This window comes from Triturus cristatus, chromosome 3_2 (genome assembly GCF_964204655.1).
Source record: "Triturus cristatus chromosome 3_2, aTriCri1.1, whole genome shotgun sequence".
In the NCBI taxonomy this organism is placed as follows: domain Eukaryota; kingdom Metazoa; phylum Chordata; class Amphibia; order Caudata; family Salamandridae; genus Triturus; species Triturus cristatus.
The window spans coordinates 308,707,743-308,730,551 of NC_140584.1; the positions used below are offsets into that span (position 1 = coordinate 308,707,743).

The 22,809-nt window shown below is 46.3% G+C and overlaps 1 protein-coding gene across 7 annotated transcripts in view; it reads right to left on the reverse strand.

Annotated features, from left to right (window-relative positions):
* Positions 1–22,809, reverse strand: part of LIN28A (lin-28 RNA binding posttranscriptional regulator A) — a 127,913-nt gene that overhangs the window by 98,490 nt on the left and 6,614 nt on the right. The window lies entirely within an intron of this gene.

Genomic DNA, 22,809 nt, shown 5'->3' on the forward strand with positions numbered 1-22,809 from the left:
ATTTCAACAAGAAAGGTCACTTAATATCTCTCAACAAGTTACCTACAGTGGTGGAATTAGACAGAATCTTTTAGTTCACATCTTTTGTCTGTATGGGCTGCCAGAGTCCGGTGTTACAGATCTCTGGTTGTGGTACTCTTAGTCACCGGTCGTGAGCGAACACTATCTATGATTGTGTAAAATGTCAGCCTTTAAGTGGTAATGTCACCATGCCTGTTCCTGGAGTTAGGAGTGTGAACCATGTGCGAGCCATTCCATGAATTGAAATCCATCTGCAGCTTTACTGCAGAGCACCTTTACCAGTGATTGCGGATCTCTGTAGTTCCATTGTGTAAGAAAGTGGCCTTTAAGTGGTAATGTCACCATGCCTGTTCCTGGAGTTAGGAGTGTGAACCATGTGCGAGCCATTCCATGAATTGAAATCCATCTGCAGCTTTACTGCAGAGCACCTTTACCAGTGATTGCGGATCTCTGTAGTTCCATTGTGTAAGAAAGTGGCTCTGTATATACTGTTCCCAAATAGGTACAGTGTGCACAGAGTCCACAGTCCCCAGAGGTTTGGCAGAGGCTAAAGTAAGATATAACTGTACTCTCTAAAGTGGTAGCTTGGTCGAGCAGTAAGGCAGTATCAGAGGACAGTGTAAAGCATTTGTTGTACACACTCAGTCAGCAAATTGTCTCACACACTCAAGAACTGAACTCTAGACCAATGGTTTTGTATCAAAAGATATATAGTATTATTTTAGAACCAACAATAGGTATCAAAATATACTTTCTCAGAGTGAGATGCTTTAGGTGAATACTTTTCAATAGGCAATAGACTTTTGAATGCAATAGATACAGTTGTTGCAATAGGCAACACAATTTCAAACACAATTATACATTGAGCTCAATGGGAATTTCTAGTTAAATGCAATTGATTACTTTTTGGATTACTTTTCTTACCACAGGACTGTATCCTAGATTCAGTCCTGGGACATCTCCTGTAAACAGTTGAGTAGAAACGTTTTGGTTACAGTTGTGATTTTTAAGGAATATTATTGTATTTTAAAAGTTGACGCTTATAAACCTTTTCACATAGAATCACCAATGTTATCTTATGGGAGGAAATTCACTTAGCAGGTAAGTAGGGTTATCGTTACTTTTTCTTAATCAGTGTTGGATCCTGGGTCCAGCACTGGTGCATCTCCTGTAAACAGTTGATAGAATGCGTTTTTGTTATACAGGCGATATTTAACGAATATTTGTAAGTTTGCAAAATCGACACTTAAAAGAATTTCTGGCGAAAACCAGGCAATGTTATCCTATGGAGGATAATCAAGTTAGCGGGAAGTACGGTTGTAATTACTTTGCAGGGTCAGTGCTGGGCACCAAGATCCAGCACTGGGATCTCTCCTGATAGCAGGTGAGTAAATTTGTTTTTGTTATTCGGCTGATTTTAGATGACTATTTTAAAGTTTCACAACTCGACAGAAGAATTTCCAAGTGAAACCAGTCAATGTTACCCTATGGAAGAAAAGTGAGTTATCGGCTTTTGGGTAAGTACTCGACTGGCAGAGTTAAGGTTCTGGGCATAGACTCAGGGGTCTCCCAGGGTCAGGTAGGTACAGTTGTTACACCCTCAGCAGCACAGGGGCAGCCGGATGCAGAGTGAGTTAGGCCCAATGTTATCCCATGGGAGGCAGGGGGCCTTCGGTTGGTGGCTGCTGGCTTGCATGCCACGCGACTGCGGTAGCTGGGCTCCTGGTCACTTGCTCAGGGCAAATGGGGAAGTAGATAGGTGTAGAGGTTACACTGCCAGGGCCACTCGGGCGGCTGGGTGCAGAGTGCTTTTGAGCCTTCGGGCGTTCAATGGATTTCAATAGGAAAGCTCCTGGTTGAAAAAAGGCTGCAAGCTCGGGGACGAAGATTCTTCAGGTGCCACCACCACTTCGAGAGGTAAGTTGTTACTTATGGAAGGCAGGGGTCCTTTGGTTGGTGGCTGCTGGCTAGCAGGCCACGCACCTGTGGGAGCTGGGCTCCTGGTCACTTGCTCAGGGCAAATGGGGAAGTAGATTAAGACAGAGGTTGCACTCCCATGGTCACTCGGGCGGCTGGGTGCAGGGTGCTTTTGAGCTGGCGGGCGCTCAATGGATTTCAATGGAGAAGCTCAGTGACGAACAAAGGCTGCAAGCTCGGGGACGAAGATTCTTCAGGTGAGACCACTACTTTGAGAGGCAAGTTGGGTAGTTGGAGGATAGGTAGGCACCCAAGAGTTGGGCACAGGGGGCCGCAGGGCACCAGGTGCCTTTTGGTGTCGGGAAATCTTACCCTCTGCTGGTCGCGGTCGGAGGGGTCCCTGGTTCTGAGGCTGCAGGCGTCATCATGAGCGTCGAGGTGGGTCCTTGGGTGCTGGATTCGGGGTCACAGTCGTCGAGGGGACGTCCTCGTGGTCTTTGTTCACTCCAGCACAGGCCAGGCCTGGCGGGTGCAGAGTGTGTAGGAGTCGCGGTTCCTGGCTGATGCCAGGGGCTTGTTACTTGCTTTGAGCAGTACCACTGCTCATGGGAGTCCCAGTTAGATAGAGTCACAAGGCAGGTCCTCCGGGGTTTTTGAGGTTGCTGGCCACTGGAGATGCTGGTGTTTAGCAGGAGCAGGTCCGAGGGTCGACAGGCCTGTAGGGCTGGGGCCAAATCAGTTGGCGTCTTCCTCTTGTTAGCAGCTGCACGGCAGGTCTTGTTTCTTGTTGTTCTTTCTTGTTTCGGAATCTGGATCTGAGAAAGGAAGGTTCAGGGTGCCCCTAAATACTAAATTTAGGGGCGTTACAGGTAGGTAAAGGGCAGGGACCAATGGGTCCCTTCCCTGGGGTGGGTACACCCCCTATCCTGCCACTGTCCTGTGGGAGGGGGGCAGTAGCCTAGTCCCGATGGGCAGGGCTCCCCATCTTCAAGATGGCGAGAGCCCGGGGATGTGCTTTATCTCGCTTCCCCCACCTGAGGGGTGGGGTTGGCACAGGCTGGCACACACCCTTTCCTTCCTTGGAGGTTCCCGCCAGTCTTCCCGCCAGGGTGGGGTTCAGAACCAGTAGGGGTCAGTTGCTGAGTACAGCAAGTGGCCTGGAGAAGCTCACAAAGGCGGCATACCTTTGAAGCTTCTCCTGCCCATCCTGGGGGAGGAGACCTAGCACATCGCCCAGGATGTGCATTGTTTCAGGCCCAGGAGAGCAGATGGCTCTCTACCCAGGGGTCCAGCAACAGGTCTGCTGTGTGGCAGCCTAGGCAGCCCCTCAGACAAGATGTGGATTGTAGGTTAGGTTCAGGGGGCATCTCTAAGATGCCCTCTGTCGTGCATTGTACATTAAATCCCACACTGGCATCAGTGCGGGTTTAATGTGCTGAGAAGTTTGATACCAAACTTCTCAGTCTTCAGTGCAGCCATCATGGTGCTGTGGAGTTCGTGTTGACGATCTCCCAGCACCATATACTCTTAATGGCAGCACTGCACTTACAGTGCCCAGGAACGGACCTGGGTACTGTAGGGGCACAGGGCTCATGCACCTGTACCCATACCACTGGCATGGGGCACCCAGCTAGAGGGGTGACTGAGGTATGCCAGGGCAGTGTGTGTTGTGGGCATGGTACACAGGGATGTGTGCCATGTCTACTCTGTTTAGTTCTGCACCGAGACACTCAGCCTGCAAAGGCAGTGTGTGTGTGTGTGTGTGTCAGGGTACAGGGCCTCCAAGGATGGCACAAGAAGTGTTGCAGCCCTTAGGGGCCTTCTCTGGTCACAGTGCCCTGGGTACCTATGGTACCAATTACCAGGGGCTGACATGTGGCCAAAGATGCCAATTTGGTTTAGGCTTAAACACAGTTTTAGGGAAGGAACATAGGCCCTGGGTACCTGATTGGCAGGACCCCAGGGCACACTCAGTCAAAGTACATCAGCAATTCAGCAAAAAGTGGGGGCATACCATGCAAGAAAGATGGCACTTTCTCACAGATTGACTTCAATGGAGCTCTCAATATTCCAATGAGGATTATATGATGGTAATGCAGTTTATGATATACTCACATAGAAGTTATATGAGATTGTTTTTTACTAAAAAAGGATCGACACTTCATGAGGTTTTGGATAGGAACAAATAGTAAGCTTCAAACTTACAAATAAAATTGTGCTCATATGCAGCATTGCTATTTTTCCATTACCTCAACCAGGTATACATTGAAATTTATAGCATTTGATGAACAAATAATGCACAGCACAATGTAATAATGAAATCATAAACAAGTGATAAATTGCAAAATGATAAACAAAAAAGAAAAAACCACACGATCAGCAACACGAAGCAGCAACAAATTTAAAGAATTGGTTCTAGCTGGGAATGTATGGGTGCCGCACCCAGTGGAAGGACAGGGATGGAAGCAGTAATTGGTCAATGCTACATAGCTCAGTCAAACAAGCATTTGCAACGCAATAGGTCTCGCATTTACGCGAGTTTAAGCTATTGGCATTGTAAATGACGATGCCTTTTATTTATGTTTGAAAAACGAAAACACAAATAAAAGGCATGGTTATTTGCAATGTGAATAGCTCAAACGCGCGTAAATGCGAGACCTATTGCATTGTAAATGCTTGTTTTCCTTGTTTGAAATAAGGTGGATATTTTTACACCTGGAGAACAGACAACTATACCAGAGACATACCTCTTCTTAGAGGTGTGGACCGAGCTTTTTCTTTTTATGATAACATTTGAATCAGGCGCAATGCAGCATTTATGGTATGGCACAAGTAACGCATTCAACCTTTTGGGACAGCGCAGCAAGTTACCTTGCTGTGCTGCCCTGCTTGCGTCACAGGGAACAGGAAGGAATGCACCATATTTATGCAATAGGGGGCATTACTGTCCTTTCTCCATGTGCTGGCGCCGTTTCAGTTGCCTAGCTCCAACGCAGGCACCCCGTGTTGTCAGAAAGATTGTTTTTGTGCAGTAAGGGACATCTTCCTGCACAGACTCAATCCTAAGAGGTGTTTTCCTCTTTCTATGTGTGTTGCAAAACACATAGCAAGAGGAAATTACGAGGAGAAATGAACATTTCTTGTTGTTACGCCTCACCTTGGGAGGCCTAAGGATTTGGCGTTTCCCCAGGTGTGCATGCTCTTGTACATCTGGGGCAGTGTGAAAATCCATGGGTGTTACGTGGTGAAACCCACTGCAACACCTCCGGAGTGCAGAGTAAGGCAACGCAGCGATGTGCGCTGCCTTACCCAAATCCATATCTATGAGGCCATTCAAAGTCACCCATAGTGGCGTTGTGTGGCCTCATAGATAGGAATTTGTAATCTGTGCCGCCAAAGCATCGCAAAAAGTGACAAAGTCCCTTTGTGTCTGGTTTGCGTTACTTTGCTAACGCAAAACCGATGCAAAGTGTTGCAGTTGGATTTACAATAGATAGCAACCCAAAGAAATGCAAAGTTGTGTAATGCACCAAGAGGGCATTCCATGGGTGGTACATGGGCATTCCCATGCAACCACACGTGTTTTGACGTAAATCCCTATGTACAATGAATTGGAGACAGGGATCCTACTCACTCCTTCTCAAAGATGGCAAAATGAGTAATGTTTTCATTTCTTCTTTTTTTCCCCACTTTACACATGTTTTGCACTGCACAGCACACGTATACAGTGGTAAAAGTCTTAATTCATAGTCTTTTGTTATGGAAGAAACCCCTTCCATTACAAAACCTATGTGCTTCCAGTACAAAAAACTATCCTTCAGACAATACAGACACCCTCGGAAAATCGTGCAAGGGTGCCTGCATTGGCGCATGGCTGCCTAAAATGTGCCAGCGCAAGAAGAAAGCATAACAGTGTCACATCTTACTAGATATAGCGCTCTTCTGCTCTTTTCTTTCTTGCAACACAGTGTGGCAACATTACACTGCCGCTGTGAGTTGCATGACTTCCTGAAAAATCTGGGCCTAAGTATGCCCTGAAAGGCACACAACCCATAAGAAGCCAGACCATTCAACCAAAAACGAGAAAATACAGCAACAAATATACATTATGGCACAGCAGTGACATCTACACAATGTAATGTACCTGGAAGTATTGTTATTTCTCTTTTTCGAATTTCAATTAACAATTTGATACTGGTTACCTAAAACCATCTAAACTAATCATATGTTACTATTTTGTGCACTTCATTTTGTATCTCTTTGATAATATAGTACTCATTCTTCACTACCTACTTGCGCTAGTAATTAGCATATGAGCATTTTAGCATATGAGCATTCTTGTTTTTTAGCGGTTTCACAAATAACCTAATCATAATAGCTGCACTTTATATCGTTACCTGTAAGACTACTTCTGTTTAGTTGCACATTCAGACCCAACTACTCACATTGCATCTACCATCTCCCAATCCATTTTGAGGGTCCTTTTGCTTGCCTGAAGTGCAAGTTCACGTGCTCCACCGCTAAACATATAGCATTAGTAGACAAGGAGGTTAGTCCTCCTTTACATAAACAGGTGGTCAAATCCTCTAAAAAATCCTTCCCCTCCACAGTTGGATCCCCAATAAATCACAAAATTCCCAATCCACGCTCCAATGCATCTACTTCAATGCCAGGTCTATTCCCAAACACTTGGTGGAAATCTGGGATCTTCTCATCTCAATACAACCAGATCTGTGATTCATAACAGAGACATGGCTACACCAGTTGAACTCTGCGAGTGGTTACGTCTTCGGATGTTTGTTTGACATCGAATGGGGGCTGCCTGTTACCAGACATGGCCTTTTGGGGGGGCTGTTGTGTGTGATAAGGATGATAATGCAGGCTTGTGCTCATGCACGCCGTGTCATTTGTACAAATCTTTTAATCCAAAACATGAAACGGGTATCTTGTGAAGCACTCAGAAGCCCCGCCTGTCTCAAGGGTCCCCATATGACGTCATGTTGGTGTAAAGGGCCTAGGGCCTATTTCAAGCAGATTACAAGGCCCCTTTAAAAAGATCTGTATTGGTTAGTAGTTGTGTATGTGAAGTTACCCGGGGTCTTCGGGGGGTGTGTGTGCGCGTGTGTGTGTTTTTCTTACCCTAGAAGGCCATATCTTCCCACCAAGCTCTTAGAGAAACACCCACTCAAATGCAGCAAGGGGGTCTCATTCCCTCAGAACATTTAAGAATTGTTAAGACTCCGGGCCTCCCAAAATCATCTTAAATTTGAGCCCATAATATACCAAAAAATGCAACTTTTTTTACCCTGTCTGTTTGTAGAAGAAATTGATAGTGAGCTCAGGTCCTCACAGCCAGGCATTTTCTTACATTAAAAAACGTCTTTTTATTCACATTTACAGTGAACGTCTGCTATTTTACAACATCGACTTAGAACTTTAGTAAAATATTTCATTTTGTTTTTGGAGGGTTGGGAGAGACTGGCGGAGAGAGGGAAACGCAAGTTTGAAGTGAGTTTTATAATAGTTGAATAGATCGCGGTTTATCGTACCTTCCAAAATCAGCGTGAAAAAATCAACCCGACTGGAAATATAGCATTTCTAAAAAAAAAAAAAAACAATAATAATAATAAAAGGCTTGTTAAAGGTGCGTACTCTTCCCCCCCCTTGCCGCTATGAAATGTACATAAATTATAGTTATGCATGACGGCCGGCTGCCGTGAAGAAAGATGAAACGGCGCACAAACAAGAGGCAGGCAAACAACAAGGTACAGGGCAAGAATATTCAACGTAGAGCAGCTGAAGCAGCGCACATCGTGCCTGCACGTATACAGATGAAAATGAGCAAGCTGCTTGGAAAACACAGACGCCGTAGTTACCGTGAGGTGTGCTGCCAAAATAAAGCAGCTGAAACAGCACACATCGTGCCTGCCTGTAGAGAAACTCAGTAAAGAAAAGAGTGCTCACAGACTTAACAAGACAAGCCCGGCGGAGCGTGGCGCGCGCGCTTGGCGGGGGAGCGCATTCCAGGCGGGGGAGCGGACCCTTTGAAGTGCTCCCAAAAGTGGAGTGCATGGCGGCACGATGCGCACGATTGTGCGCGTGCTAGCCATGCAATCCGCTTTTGGGAGCACTTTGAAAAGCCCTTTTACAATAGTCTCGCTTTGCGATCGCAAGGCGAGACCTAAAAACAGGCAGACAGTGGAACCTGTTCCGCTGCCCAATAAGAAGCAAGGAAATCAGAGTGAATTGAACGCCAACGAAATGTAAGTGATGGATGGTTTTTAAGCCCTTTTTAAGTTTTTTTGTTTACCAGAGATTTCGCAAGCACAGCGCAAGCGTTCTGCAGGCAAAGACTGAAAAGAGGAGAAGTAAAGAAATCAAAGTAGAAGTATAAAAGGAGCATTGAAAACTATTTTTTTTTTGTTAAAGTATTTTATTGATTTTTCCAACCGTCTCATCAATAATTCACGGGTACACACAGTAACATAGTGTATGATGCCCAATCGGCAATGCACATATCAGGAGAAACCATTCTTCAACTTTTACTACCCTAACCCCATTCCCTGCCTCCCTCTCTACCCCCACCCTCTCTCAGCGTGCCCGCACAAACCCCTGTTACATGTAGCCATTAGGCAGCCCAAGGTCTAAACCCACCGAACCCAAAGCAATGAAAAAGACATCAGCAATGATCGCAGAGGGCCTGAACTCCATGTCCCCCGCTATGTACACTTCCCGCTCCGACCCCGATCCCCCCAGCACTCTGCAATACATTGTGCAGACACAGATCACTCCCAAGTATGCTCAAGTGGCCTCATCCGGCGCAGTCTCCCCAGCGGTTCCAGAAGGCCCCTCCCCGGGTTCCACAATCCGGTCAACTTCTAAGGGATCCCGGTCCACCTCATCCACCTCCTCCAGAGAGCGGAGCCCCTCCACCAAAGCTCCCCACGCCCTTGCCGCATCCAGCGCCTTATCATTATCCGCCCGCCGGGCCAGCTGCAGCCGAAGCATCCCTTCGCTCCCCGCCCAAGACAAGAAACTCGCCGTCCACCTCCGAAAGCTCGGCCCAGCCTGTGTCTTCCAGTGCATGGTAAGCTCCCTCTTCGCCATAATCAACCCCAAGTCATAGAACTTGCTCGTAATTTTAGTACTGGGAGTGTGCGGAAACCAAAGCAGGAGGCAAGTACCCATCTCCACATCCAGCTCACGCCCAGTCACTCGGTTCAGACACGCTACCACATCCGTCCAATAAGAGCCCAATCCCAGACAAAACCAAAACATATGACCGAAATCGGCCCCTTCCACTCTGCACCGGGGGCATAATGAGTGGGAACCTCCAAAGTAGCGCAAAATTTTTACCGGAGTTAAGTAAGCCCTGTGAAGCGTGAAAAATTGAACCAATTGAAATCTAGCGTTGCGTGTGCCCTTCCAGGCCCGTCGCAGCAGCTGCGGCCAGGTCGTCTCAGGGATGGGCCTACCAAGATCTCCCTCCCATTTACCCCGTAAGGCATCCAAAGGTATAAGCTTCTCCGTAGACAATCGCCTATAGAGACAGGTGATGGCCCTGAACGTACCCGACGCCATAGTGACGTATTGACACCCCAAAGAGGTCGGGGGCTCCAGCAGGCCCATCTTCCATTGCTTCTGAATCCCCGACACCAAGGCGGCATGTAGGAGATAATCCCCCCTCGGTAGGTCATATGCCTGCCGTAACTCCTGAAAGGGCAGCAAGGCACCATCCCTGTATAAGTCCCCAATCATTTGAACGCCACATTCTTCCCAGCCAGCCAGCGCCGACCAGTCCCCACCATGTGGGAGGGCCGTACACATGCCCAGAGGAATCTCCGGGGCATATGGAGCCGCAAAACCTGCCCGTCTGACTGCGAGTCCAGCATAGCTGGAGGGTGCGCTCCTCGAGGGTAATCTGGTCCAACCGGAGTCGCTGTCGAAGCACAATAAAGGACAGCACGTGACGAGGGATGACCCTACCCTGAGGGCCGTCAGGGCCTCTAAACTCCCGCGCCACGGCTTGTGTCAGCCATTGCAGCTGCGCCGCCAGGTAATACCCCTCAAAATCCGGAGCTGCCAACCCCCCCTCCTCCCTCGGTCTCATCAGAGTGGTCATTGCCACCCGCCGTCTGCCAGCTCCCCAGATAAACCCTGTCATCAATGTCCTAAGCGTCCGGAAAAGGGGGGGCGGGATCCACACCGGCAAAGTACGGAAAAAGTAGAGCAACCGTGGCAGCGCAATCCTCTTCAACAACGCTACCCGGCCGGCTACCGAGAGAGGGAGAGTGCGCCAGAACACCATACTACCCTTGAGCCCCCTCAGCTCTCCGCCCACGTTCCCCTCAAAAAGGTCGGCGGAAGCATGAAATATTCGGACCCCCAGATACGGCAGGCAGGCGGCTTCCCATCTCAGATCTGCTAGCGTCAGGGGCACCGGAACACCCGGGGATAAAGGAAACAGGCAGGTCTTGGCCCAGTTCACCTGCAACCCTGACAAAGCACCAAACTCCCAGAGCAGGGTTCTGGCGCCCCGCAGGGAATCCCCCGCATCAGCTAGATACAACAGGAGATCATCAGCATACAGGAATATGTGATGCAACTCCCCATGCAGCGATACACCCTCAAATAACCGCCCCTGCAGGGCATGCACCGCAAGGGGTTCGATTGCCAGCGCAAATAACAGTGGGGAAAGAGAGGAGATCATTGAAAACTAATGGACTGGCCAATGAGCTCAGACTCTAAAGTGCGTTCATTTCCAGGTGGATCTACATGTGATCAGAAAATGCTGTCATTCACAGGGGAAGAGAGCGAATGATAGATGTGGACTGAACCATTACTCCAGGCAGTAAGCAGTCATGGATGGAAGCAGAGTTTAGCTGACATACAAACCAGTGGAAGAAAAGAGCTGAACAGTAGGCCCTCTGTGTTTCTATATGGAAATATATTGAAGTATGTATTTATCTTACGCGTACAAGATCTGGCATGAAACTAAGAAAGGGTTCTAGCAAGAATTATTACAGCACACATTTTCTACCCCTGTTTTTTGTCAGAGGCGGCAACCAACACCACAGTGCTTCCCTACAGAGGTAATGTGTGACATTTCATGCAACAAAATACCTATCTGTACACTTTTATTAAGAAAAACAACAATCACCCCTTAAATGCATGTTGATTTTAAAACCTATGCCTCTCACAGTCAATAGGTCAGGATTAATTTGTTAATAAAAACTTTTGATGCTAACTAAACAGATCATACCTTTGGCATCAGAAATATAATTTTCTTAGTGAGCCAATCAGTCCTCTATTATCATTGCCTTGTCATCATAACCAGCTGAGGCCTCCTTTACTGAGCTTGGCCTTTCCCACAAGGCTACTATCAGGCACACAATGCTATAATTACAAATATGTACAATATATCATTTTTAAAACAATACACGATCCCATCTATTAGAGCCTCATAAGTATTACCATAGTGCAGATTGTCTATGCCCGAGATTTGTTCAGGTGGGGTACCAACACTAAAACCATTGCATACTTTGGTAATCTGTGCGATTGCATGTAACAAAATACCAGCCTATAGACTTCAGCACAGTATAACTATCACCCTTAAAGGCCTATTGTATTTGACAAGTGGTTTTCACAATACGCAAGATCTACTTGCTTTCTCATACCTTTTCATTATTACCAGGTCACACCCCACAAACGACACATACATTTTCTTAGTTAACTGATAAGGCCTCTGACATTTACCAATGACTTGGTACTATAAACACAACACAGGTCTACTGAAGTGTGCAAAAGCTGGCAACCATCAGACATGCATTTATCAAAATTAAAAATGGATATAAAATTACTGTTTCCAAATTAATATACAGCCCTACCTAATAGGGCTTAACAAGTCACCACTGTTACATTCTACATACAGGGTTTTCAGAGAGGGTGACCTTCACCAAAACCCTTACCTAACATGGTAATGTGTTGGATTACACGGAATCAAATACTTTGCTTCTGTCTGTAACATAATATGGTAACAATCTACTGTTAGGGGCCTACTGGCTTTACCATATGCTTGTCAAAATAAAGAAAGCCTGTCCTACTGCCTTTGTAATAACATTTCACAATGAACCCGACCTATGGCATCTGGCAGAACATTCCCCTGCACGTCAACCAAGCCTACAGCGGTCTTCAATGGCTTGTTGCCATACCCAACTCACACCTGCTGTACTGAGAATGATCTTTCCTCAGGGCAACCAGCAGGTATACAGTTATAAAATGTCAAACGTATACAAAATTACAGCTGGTAAATCGATATCCTAGCTCTCGTAAGAGCCTAACAAGGAGTGCATCTCTTCTATCCCCATGGTTTGTTCCGGTGGTTCAGCAACACTAAGAACCCTTGCCTACTATGGAAACCTGTGAAATTTCCATGTGTGAAAATACCTGCCTACAGGATTAGCACGTGTAATAACAATCCATCACTAAAAGCCTATTGTCTTTAACACATGCTTTTCACAATAAGTAGGTCAGGCCTACTGGCTTTGTGATAACGTTTCATGATAAACAGATTAAACCTATGCAATCTGGCATGACTTTTCACAGTGAAGTGATGAAGACTGTACCCAGGGTCACTGGAATTGTGCCACAGGGGTGGAACCAAATTATGTAGCAAGGTTGACTAAATTATGTGGCATAATACAGCACATTTCGTGATAGTATTACCTTACTATTTTGCTCTTTTTTTAAAAACACGTTACACTCTCTGTGCAAAGGTTTCAGCTCAATAGTTCCAGTTTGACACCCAAATGAAGCAATTAACAACAGAAAGGTGACCAAAACTTTTCCAATGGCGTTTAACTGCATGGCAACTCGTGTTGTTGCTTTTTTTGTAAATAACTTATGCTCCGTTTTGAGCTAGAAACTACTGTTTTTAGTTAAAATCTGCAGATTATGCAGCAGATGATGAAAAATGTGGCAAAAAAAGAAAAACCATAACAATGCAGAAAACCCTGTGGCTGAGAAAAAACCGCATGATTCAAGTGGCCCTGCCTACACCCTTTACCATCGACTTTACACCTCACCCAACAACAACCTATTCAAGTGCACATAAACTGGCAACCATCTTGCATACAGTTATAGAGTTACTTTCACTCTCGTCCTCTGCTTTCTATTCTTTATGTCCCTTTATGTCTCTTTGTCTCTGCCTCGTTTTCTCTTTCTTTATCTATTTCTTACCTTAACTCTCTTCCCTTGCTAGTGGCATTGAGTTGCAACAAACCATAAGGAGATGTATTTGCTGTTCTAAAATACTACAGAGCTCATAAACAGGGAGACAAGTTGGGTCATATCACGAAAAAAGGCAAGTCTGGTTGGCAACGCTGTATTGTGCACGGATTCTAACCCTCCCCACTCCTCCGATAATGGCAGAATACCTTAGTGCATTGTGTGCCACTGACATCTTCAGATGGATCCCAACCAAGACCAGAAAGACTGTCACTTAGACCCGCATCACCAGCAGCCTCGACTACAGCAACGCTATCTAAACCAGCATCTCTACCCAGCTCCTCACAAGACTCCATATCATACAGAACACTGCAGCCAGACTCATCCTGAACCTCCCCAAATGAACTTGCATCACCCCCTCCCACCTTACCTGAGACACCTCCACTGGCCCCCCAATCCAGAAAAGATGTCAGTTCAAGATCCTCATGCACGCCTACAAAGCCCTCCACGACCTAGGACCTGCCTACCTCAGCCATCGACTGAACTTACACCAACCCGCTAGACACCTGCACTCCTCTTCACTCGAACTCGCACTCACTCCCTGCATCCGTTTCAGCGGTGGCAGCTCCTTCTACATCGCTGCCAAGACTTAGAACGACCTCCCTCCAGCTCTGTACAGCCCCCTCGCCTGCCAGACTTCCGTAAGAGCCTCAAGACCTGGCTCTTTAATAGAGACCATGTGCCCAGATACCCCTACGGGTGACAGTGTTGCGGTTTACAAATGCTGTTTGACTAACTATCAGACCACATATTTGAATTCAGTCTGGGTTAACCTAGCTTTTATTCACCTACTCTCCTATTGTGAACAGATGCAGGATCAGTCTGTCTAGAAGAGCAACAAGGAGTGGGCGGTGGGGGAGGCGTGGGGGGGGGGGGGGGCTAAATCATTCTACTCTTTTTTTAAAGAAATATATCCATAGAAATGGTCGATGCGAACTGCCTTCCTGAAGCCTGTTTGCTTGACTTTCTTTCTCATTGGAGTAGAATTTAGGGTGTCGTGTCTGACGTAACGTGAGGATGAGAACAATCAGCTGATCCTAGAAATGTCAGACCTGTACTTGAATCTACTCTCTCCCACTGGCCCAATGTGTGTGACCAGTGGCAAATCGCATCCACCCGTTTCTCAACTCCTTTATCCGCCAAAAACTACAAAGGCTTAGAAGCAGGCTAAACGCCAGGTAGCCATACACTTCATATCATTTCATATCCTGGATTGATTCTTTTCAGTTTAAAAAGCTTTACTTGAAAATTAACAGGATATACAAAAGACTAGCAATACAGAGTTAATATAAGAGAAATATAACGTAAAGGAAAATATGGCTAGTACTAGTTAAGAACAACAAAAGCTATTTTAAATTTTATATGGGGTAAGAAGGAGAGAAGGAAGAAGGGAGAGATAAAGGGGAAAAAATTCTTACACAATGATATAATATCCTGGATGATTCTTTTGATCAATAGACTTCACCTAGTGTGCCCTACATGAACCTTTTAGGCAGAAGTGTTGCGGAGAGGCTTAGACTCCTACAGGAGCCGCTGCACCACAAGAGTTGGAATGTGTGATGCAAACAGCACCAGCTTTTTTGACCGTGGCTTTCTATCCCTGGCTTTGACCAGGTGCAGGGTTGAATGGTTGAAGTAAATATTTCAAGGAGATCGGTGTGATGTTGAACTCCTAAAAACAGAACTGCATATCCAGGTGAATTTAAAGAATGTATGCTCAGATTTCTATTCGTTTTCCCCCTGGTCATAAGTACGGCAGGAGTCTAAGGCTGATAAAAAAATACAATTTTAAAAGAAAAACTAATAAAAACAGTAGTGCTATTGAAGTCCATGCTCAACAGCATAGCACTGCTTCTGGTGCCATCATTCCGCGCAAGGGTCACAATCCTTTAAACGTTGGTCCTTACGTAAGCTGTCAAATTTTGCTTAGCGTGCATGTTTGCTGTTTTTCAGTCTAGATAAGCCTAGTTACATTTCAATGTCTGATCAAAACTGCTATGTCGTGTACAAACCAACTTTGACCTGTACTTGTGCTGCCTTGCCTGTACGTACTTCTTTCTTATTGACCGACCTCCTGGGGTGTAACCGTCAAGCGGACCTTTTATTTCGATTTTTTGTCACGAATGTTCACCGTCATTACCAAGAAATTGTCTCAAAGCTAAGGTGATCACGCTACTTCCGACGCGCCATTTTTAAGGGTCTCCTGTGCAGGGGTGTTTAACGCTCACTTCATGTGTACACATTTAATAGCGCTGGGGTACTCCTAGGAGCAGCTGGACGCTGTACAGAACTGCATCATTAATGTATTCAAATTAACCGCCGCTCCTCTATTTTATGAGTCTGGCTATAGTGCCGCTTGGGGAGCCCCGTGCTGGATTTAGCGTCCCTCCTTTCATGCGCCACGTGCCTGGTGCTCCCTCCTCTATGGCTGCGTCCTCGGGTCACAGTCTCTTCCTCGGGAGGGGCTTCCCAGCCCCCGAGGCCAGCATTCCTGGCGCAGATGCCGGCTAGGGCCATAGGCTGTCAGGGGCTGGCTCTGCCATGGAGATGTTAATGCCCTGTGAGCGGATAAAGGCACTGCGGTGGGGGTGGTTGACCCCCTGTCGGGGCTTATTCACTCCAGGTTCCTGTCATAAAGACATTAGGAGCTGAAGGGCCAGTGTCCTGGGCAGTAACCGCTTCCTGCAGCTCTCAGTCACATATGTAAATAGAGGGGACTGCCCCCGAAGCAGATGGTTTGGGCCATTGTCGGGGACCTGCCACCGCCTCGTGTGATCCTCCCCCACCAAGGCGCCCAGGCAGATGTGTCCATCAATCTGCCTGTGTCCAGTTCTTGCAGGTTACGGACCGTCATTGATCTGACCCCAGACATCCGCAGGAGGGGGGGGGGGGGGGAATCAGGGGTTCGCGAAGACCTCAAGTGACCACAGCTCTGCCAGTACACCTCTTTGAAGACAAGCATCACGCACGGAGATGTCTTGACGTCAGACCACGCACAGTACGTGGACGCGCAAAGCCCACGCAATGCACCTCTACTCAGGTCCGCAGGACACCACTCTCTACTAAAGCAACCCAAACATTCTCAGAAAGACGCGACGGTGATTGAAGCAGAGTGGCTTTTAGACACACCTAAACAATCTGACCGACAGACCTACATTGAACCTCAATCCAGATCCACAGCAGCGTGTGCCATACCAGGCTAAGTGACGTAACTAAAGTTGCAGGGGCCCCCCTGCAAGATACACAGAGGGGCCCCGCTCCGGATTTAATCCGGAGCTCTCCGGCGTGAGTACAGTGCTGAGGGGGCCCCCTGCAGCTTGGGGGCCCCTCCGCACTGCGGGGGATGTGGGGGCCTGTGTTACGCCCCTGACCAGGCCCAGAACCCATACAACTCTGCCGCAACCAGCAAGGCACAAATATGGGCTCATACAACTCTGCACAACACACAGTAAAACAGCCACTGAAGTCATGTCACTGATGAGATTGGGTAGAGTCCCCCAGTCCATAACAGTAGAGTCACTTCAATGATGTCCCACATCTAGATGTGTCAGGAGGACAATGTGGATGGAAGTTTAACAGACTTCTACGTCCCTACACAAGATGTCACTCATCTGGAGCCGTTTGTGTAGGCCCTACTGGCCAGAAAATTGGCAAGGCTCCTGTGTAACTAGGGAGTAGCAAAACTACACAAATCACGTCACAGGCCTTGACAGTAGGACAGTGGGATGGAAACCACTACCCCAAAACAAACAGTAGTGGGCACCAAGTACGAAAGAGTCTGGACAGACTCTGGCGTGTGTTGCCTTCTATTTCTTTTGGGAGTTTTGTTCAGATTATGTTGAGTAATACAGCCTTATTGCATCACACTAAATCAATAAATTCAGTGCTTCCTTTAGTAGCCCTGCTCTCGATATAACCACATTTTAAGATTAGTTGCTAATGTCTGCAATATTGGGGAACACAAGCACAAAATGACATTGATGCACAGCCCTCCCAGGTGGTACTTTTGGTGTTGCTGATAACCGCATCTAATTTTCATGGTAGGGGCTGGACAGATGAGGCATAAATTGGCCGCCACATGGGTATACTCTTGCTACGCAGGCACATTGCATTCTACCTGCTACGCTGACAAACCTTACAGTTACATATGCAGCAATACAGAGTGCTGGAGATATGTACGCTCGCTAAATGAGTATGGAGTAGAAATCAAGGCCCTCCCACTCCCAATTTTGGTGGTGCAATGCGGGGACCCAGGGGGAGCAAAGCATTAGCCAGTCTCACCCAGGGGGACCTCACACAATAGAACGGGACAGGATAGGCGGTGGAGATAGTGAGGGCGGGGCGCAGCGGTAGGTTATATAGTTAGGTTTTTGTGCGGGAAGGCACTTACCCGTCTTGTGGACTTTGCGACAAGCGAAAACTTCCTCGCCAAAGAACAGTTTGGGTTCCGGAAAGACCACTCGACCAATCACCAACTCCTCAGAGTTGTGGACATCATCAGCCATGGATTCAACATCAACAAGTCCACTGGAGTAGTCTTTCTGGATGTAGCCAAAGCATTCGACCGAGTATGGCATGAGGGACTACTTTGCAAACTTATCAAGCTCAAGTTTCCAAGCTACCTGATTAAACTGCTGTCTAGCTACTTGTCGAAACGGACCTTTCACGTGGCGGTACGAGACGAATGCTCAACGCCACGCCCAATCCTTGCTGGAGTGCCTCAGGGATCAATCCTAGGACCATTCCTCTTTAACATATTCACAAACGACATCCCCACGGACCTAAAGAAGACTGATCTGGCTCTTTACGCCGATGATGCAGCAGTCATCTCCCAATCCTTCAGCGAACAGGAAGTGGCTAAGAACCTTGACTCATCGCTCAGCAGACTCTCCGAATGGTACAGCGACTGGCAGATCACCCTGAACACTAGCAAAACCACAGCAACACTATTCACCAGGAAGCTGAACAGAAAACACCCAGCGATCCTCCTCAATGGGGATGAGATCAAATGGGAAAACAGCAGCTCCTACCTGGGGGTGACTCTGGACTCTAAACTCACAGAGAAGACCTGCCAGAAAGCAGAAACAAAACTGTCTGCACTATACCCACTCCTGAAGACCAAGTCGATGCCCTTGCAGAGCAAGGTGCGAGTAATCACCGCAATAATTCGACCAACCATGACGTACGCTGCACCAGTTTGGAGTGGCTGCCGCCCGCAGCTTCGGAAAGACCTGCAGAGACTACAGAGCAGGGCCTTACGGATTGCAGCAGGTGCTCCAATCTTCACAAGAACAGCAGACCTCCACAGAGACCTAGGCGTTGAGATGTTGGACGACCATCTCCGCAAACTCAACAGGACATTCTACAAAGGACTGGATCAAAAAGATAACCGACTGATCAGGAAACTTGCAGACATTTCTACAAACCCATTTGACCGCTACCCGAGGCCCATCGAAGCGCTAAACTTGTGAAACTGAAACAGCAACACAGCATCCAAAAACCCATCACTGGCTGAGGGCAAATCGCCCCGGCAGGTACCCAAAACTCATCACTGTCAGAAGGCAACCGCCGCGGCAGCCATCATAAGCTCATCACCGCTAGAAGACATTTGGCAGACGAATACAAGACTCTGCGACAAAACTTGCTGACACTTCAGCAACCCAAATTGACCGCAACCCGCGGCCTATCACAGCGCTGACCTTGTGATCCACCCTCAACTGTGACAAAGCGTCACACATCAATAAGACAACCTAAACAGCGACTAAAAAAAACCTCAAAATGAATGTGGAGTAATGAGGCCATCGCCTCGGTATCCAAAAACTCACCACTGTCAGATGGAATCTGACAGGCGAAAACAAGACACACGGACGGGAAGGCACTTGTTGAACCAGTACCAAGAGTGGTTAGGGAATTTGAGTGACAGGAATAACTTTTAGTCATTTAAGGTTTTAGTGAAGTTTATAAATAGGTGATGGAGGTGGATGAAGAAATCCGTTAATGAAGAAATATGTAAGGCGATAAAGGCTGTTATGTGAAGCAGCGAGGTAGGACCTATTAAAACCAGGCGTACCGGGGGAGGCGTGGGTGGGTTTAGAGTGTCCTAAGAGGACCGTGACTGGTGGTATAGTGGCAGCATGCTTGCCAGAAGTTAATGAAAAGGTTAGATCGGAGTGAGAGGTAAGAAGTAAAAAATTACCTAACAAAGCAGTGGGCAGCAGTGTGAGGTTTCAGCAGCAAGACACAGATCCCGCAGAACCCTTGGGCCTTTGGGGAATGAAGATAGTCAACCTTGTAGAAAAGTAATGAGCCTCATCCACAATAAGTTACCAGCAAGCATGGAGAGAATTCTTAAGTTATGGTAACACTAAGTTTTGTGATGGAATTATAGTATCAAAAAACAAACATGCTATCTTAGGTTTTGTACTGCATTTGATACACAAAGGTTTGTCAAACACAACTATTTCAGGGAAATTAGCAGGCATTTCTATTTATGGACAACTAACTATAGTGTGGACATGATCCATTTGAAGGTGTTTTAGTCAGGACAGGTTCAAAAGAGGCGAGTAAGGAATAATGGAGCAAAAAAACCAAACAAAAAAAAACAAAAAACGAGAACCCGTGAATTTTGACCTGTTGCAGCAGTTATTCCATTTAACTTTCTGTTATGATATTTTAAACGTTATTATTTAAGTTATGCATGTTGTGGTTATTTTATAATATCTTTAGAGAGTCTGGGTTACTAGGCTTGAGAGGGCAGGTAGGCATACAAAGTGAGTAGATAGTTTTGGAACATTATAGATTAAGGATTTGGTTAACAGCATCTAAAACAGATCAATTGGGAAGGGGTAAATGGATATGCTTAAGCAAAAGAGAGGTTGATGTTTGCTGCCCAGTGGAGGAATGGCAACATTTTCAAAACAGATTAGGGAGTAAGAAAAATCTGTCATGCAGATGGTAAAACAATTACTAATTCAAACAAATTAGTTGTATTAAGAATAGCATTTAATCAATTAAGAAAAGGTCCTAGGCATTACGCAACACATTTTCGTATTGGGGCGGCAACTGAGGCTGCAAAACTGGGTTAGTCATGGTCAGAGATAAGAAGGATTGGGAGATGGGAATCAAAATGTTGCGAGAGATACGTAAGAAAATATTTATTTATTGCAATCAATTTTGATAATTCTCTTTTCTTTTAATTTTGGTTATGTTTATGGTCCATTGTCTGTAAAAATGATTACCTGGATAGTGGAACATTACTTCATATGGGCAGCATTGTATGCACAACAGCAAATTTATGGCAACTCTCTTGGACTCTCAAGTACCAAACATGAGATGGTATGGAAAGGAAAAAGTGAGATGTGTGATGGGGAAGTCTGCTGCATATTTTAGCTGAACCTTGCTGGATAAGAGGATGCCTGAATAGGTTAATAATTCTTCTAGGTGAAAATGATTTAGTTCAATTATCTGGTTCAACATTGATAAAGCAATATAAAGTCGATTTATCTGTTATAAAAAAAATTGAGGCGGTATGTGCTTAATTTGGCCGAAATTTATATCACGAAAGCAGTGGAGTGTAGCGAGGAGTCATGCGGCAATAGACAAGGCAAGAAGAAAGTTAAATAGAGCAATGAGAGTTTTTTGTTCCAACATGGGTATCACAGCATTGGCTCATGGGAATTTAACACTAAGTGATGCACATATGACGGGGTTCATTTATCACAAATGGGGCAAGCTTACTATCTGTTGGAAATTCGGGAATGGTTTGCAAAATTATGGAATGAGAAACTCTGGTGTTCTAGTAACACATTATAAAGCCCAAAGATATAGCAGCAGTTTTTTGGGGCAAGAAAACTCTTCGGTTTTCCTGGGTGACTTTTTTTTTGGGGGGGGGGGGGGGGGAGGTCAGAGGACAGAACACAGGGGAGGTGAAGAGTAAATGATGTGGCTTTGAACAACACTAGAGAAGATCATTTGGGGGCGCTTGATGGGGGAGAGGGATCATGAGATTGGGGAATGCGAGGAAAAGGCTCTGAATGGAGGAAGAACACAAAAAGGAGTAAGAGCATTTTTTTAAGCAATGTTGAACAAATTGGGGACTTTAAGGGTTGGGGACGTTCAGACTTTATGTATAAGCGAGGTTGAGATGTTCACGATACTTGTATTTATGAAGTTAGGCTACATACCTGTCTTAATAAAGTGGCCTTCTTTGCTAATAAAGAAAGTGGGTATGTGATTTATTGTGCGCTCAGCGGAGGAGCTAACGCAGAGAATCTCGCCCCTCCAGCTGTGAGCAGTGCGCAAGCCACACAAGGATTGCTGCTTTCTGCCACCATGTGTTGCGCACACTGGGCAAACGCTGAGAAAGTGGCAGAGCCTCCTCCTCAAGCTGCGACATAGGCAGCTTGTTGTCTGTTTAATTATGATTTCTCTTTGCCACCAGTGCACTGTGGTTAGACTAATGTGGGAACCTATCAAATGACCAATCAATATGTCCAAGGCTGCTGCAGCACTGACAGTAGCCAGGGAGGTGTCAAAAGGACCCAAGAGATGCACAGGGGACTGGTTACTGTTTCTCCACAGGGATGCAGCCTTCTAACCCAGTGCCCTTTTCACAAATCCTATGTACTTGAGGAAAATGCAATAGTCAGCCGCCACCCACAGACCAAGAGAAATATAGAAGTAACCCTTCTTTGCACAAATGGCAATTAATTGCTCAGCCTTGCCACATCACAGAAAGGGGCTCTGCACAGGTTTCTGGACCTGATCTGAGAGGTTCTCTTGAAAATAGACAAAAGATAAAAGAAAATTGTGGTATCTTGATTTGTGGTATCTTCCCTTGACCCCTTCCTTGTCCACAACATGGGACACTTCCAATTTCACGGTTCTAGACTGTGAGGCTTTGGGTTGAGGGACTAGAAGGCATTGCAAAGTGGACTCATGCTGTGGATGAAATGTTGTGTAATAAAAACTGGAATGGATCACATTTGCTTCTCCATGATTTATGTTATCTCACACTGGCGAGGAGAATGACATTTAACCTTTTAACACCCCAACAGGCTGTTCCAGCCGCAGACAGTCCAAAGGACAACACGTGTAACAAACACCAAGAAAACAAGCATTGGCATAGACAATAGGTCTCGCCTTTGGGACCTTATAAGTGTTTAGCTATGCAACAGTTGCATAACTAAATACTTATAAGGTCCCAAAAGCGAGACCTATTGGCTATGCAAAGCGGCCGTGAAAGTGGAAGTAATCGCGGTAAAGCGCGGCGCGTGCGCCCGCGCACAGGCACTGTAGCTCTAGGCTGGCCTGGTAGCACTTTTTGGAGCCCTCTCAATAAGTCTCGCCAGACCAGCGCATGCGCTGGGTCAGGCGAGACCTAAAAATGGAGTTCCTTGAAGAGGTATTTAGAATAGAAGAATTGCAAAGCTCTCCTCTCTCAGATAATGGGGTGCAATTCTGTTCTGGAGACATGCAAGAGTACCCGAAGAGTAACGGTACATGGCATCGCCTTTGTGCCCAATATCACCCAAAAACAAATTGGTTTGTGGAAAGGTTTAATAACACCTTAGAAAAAGGGATACA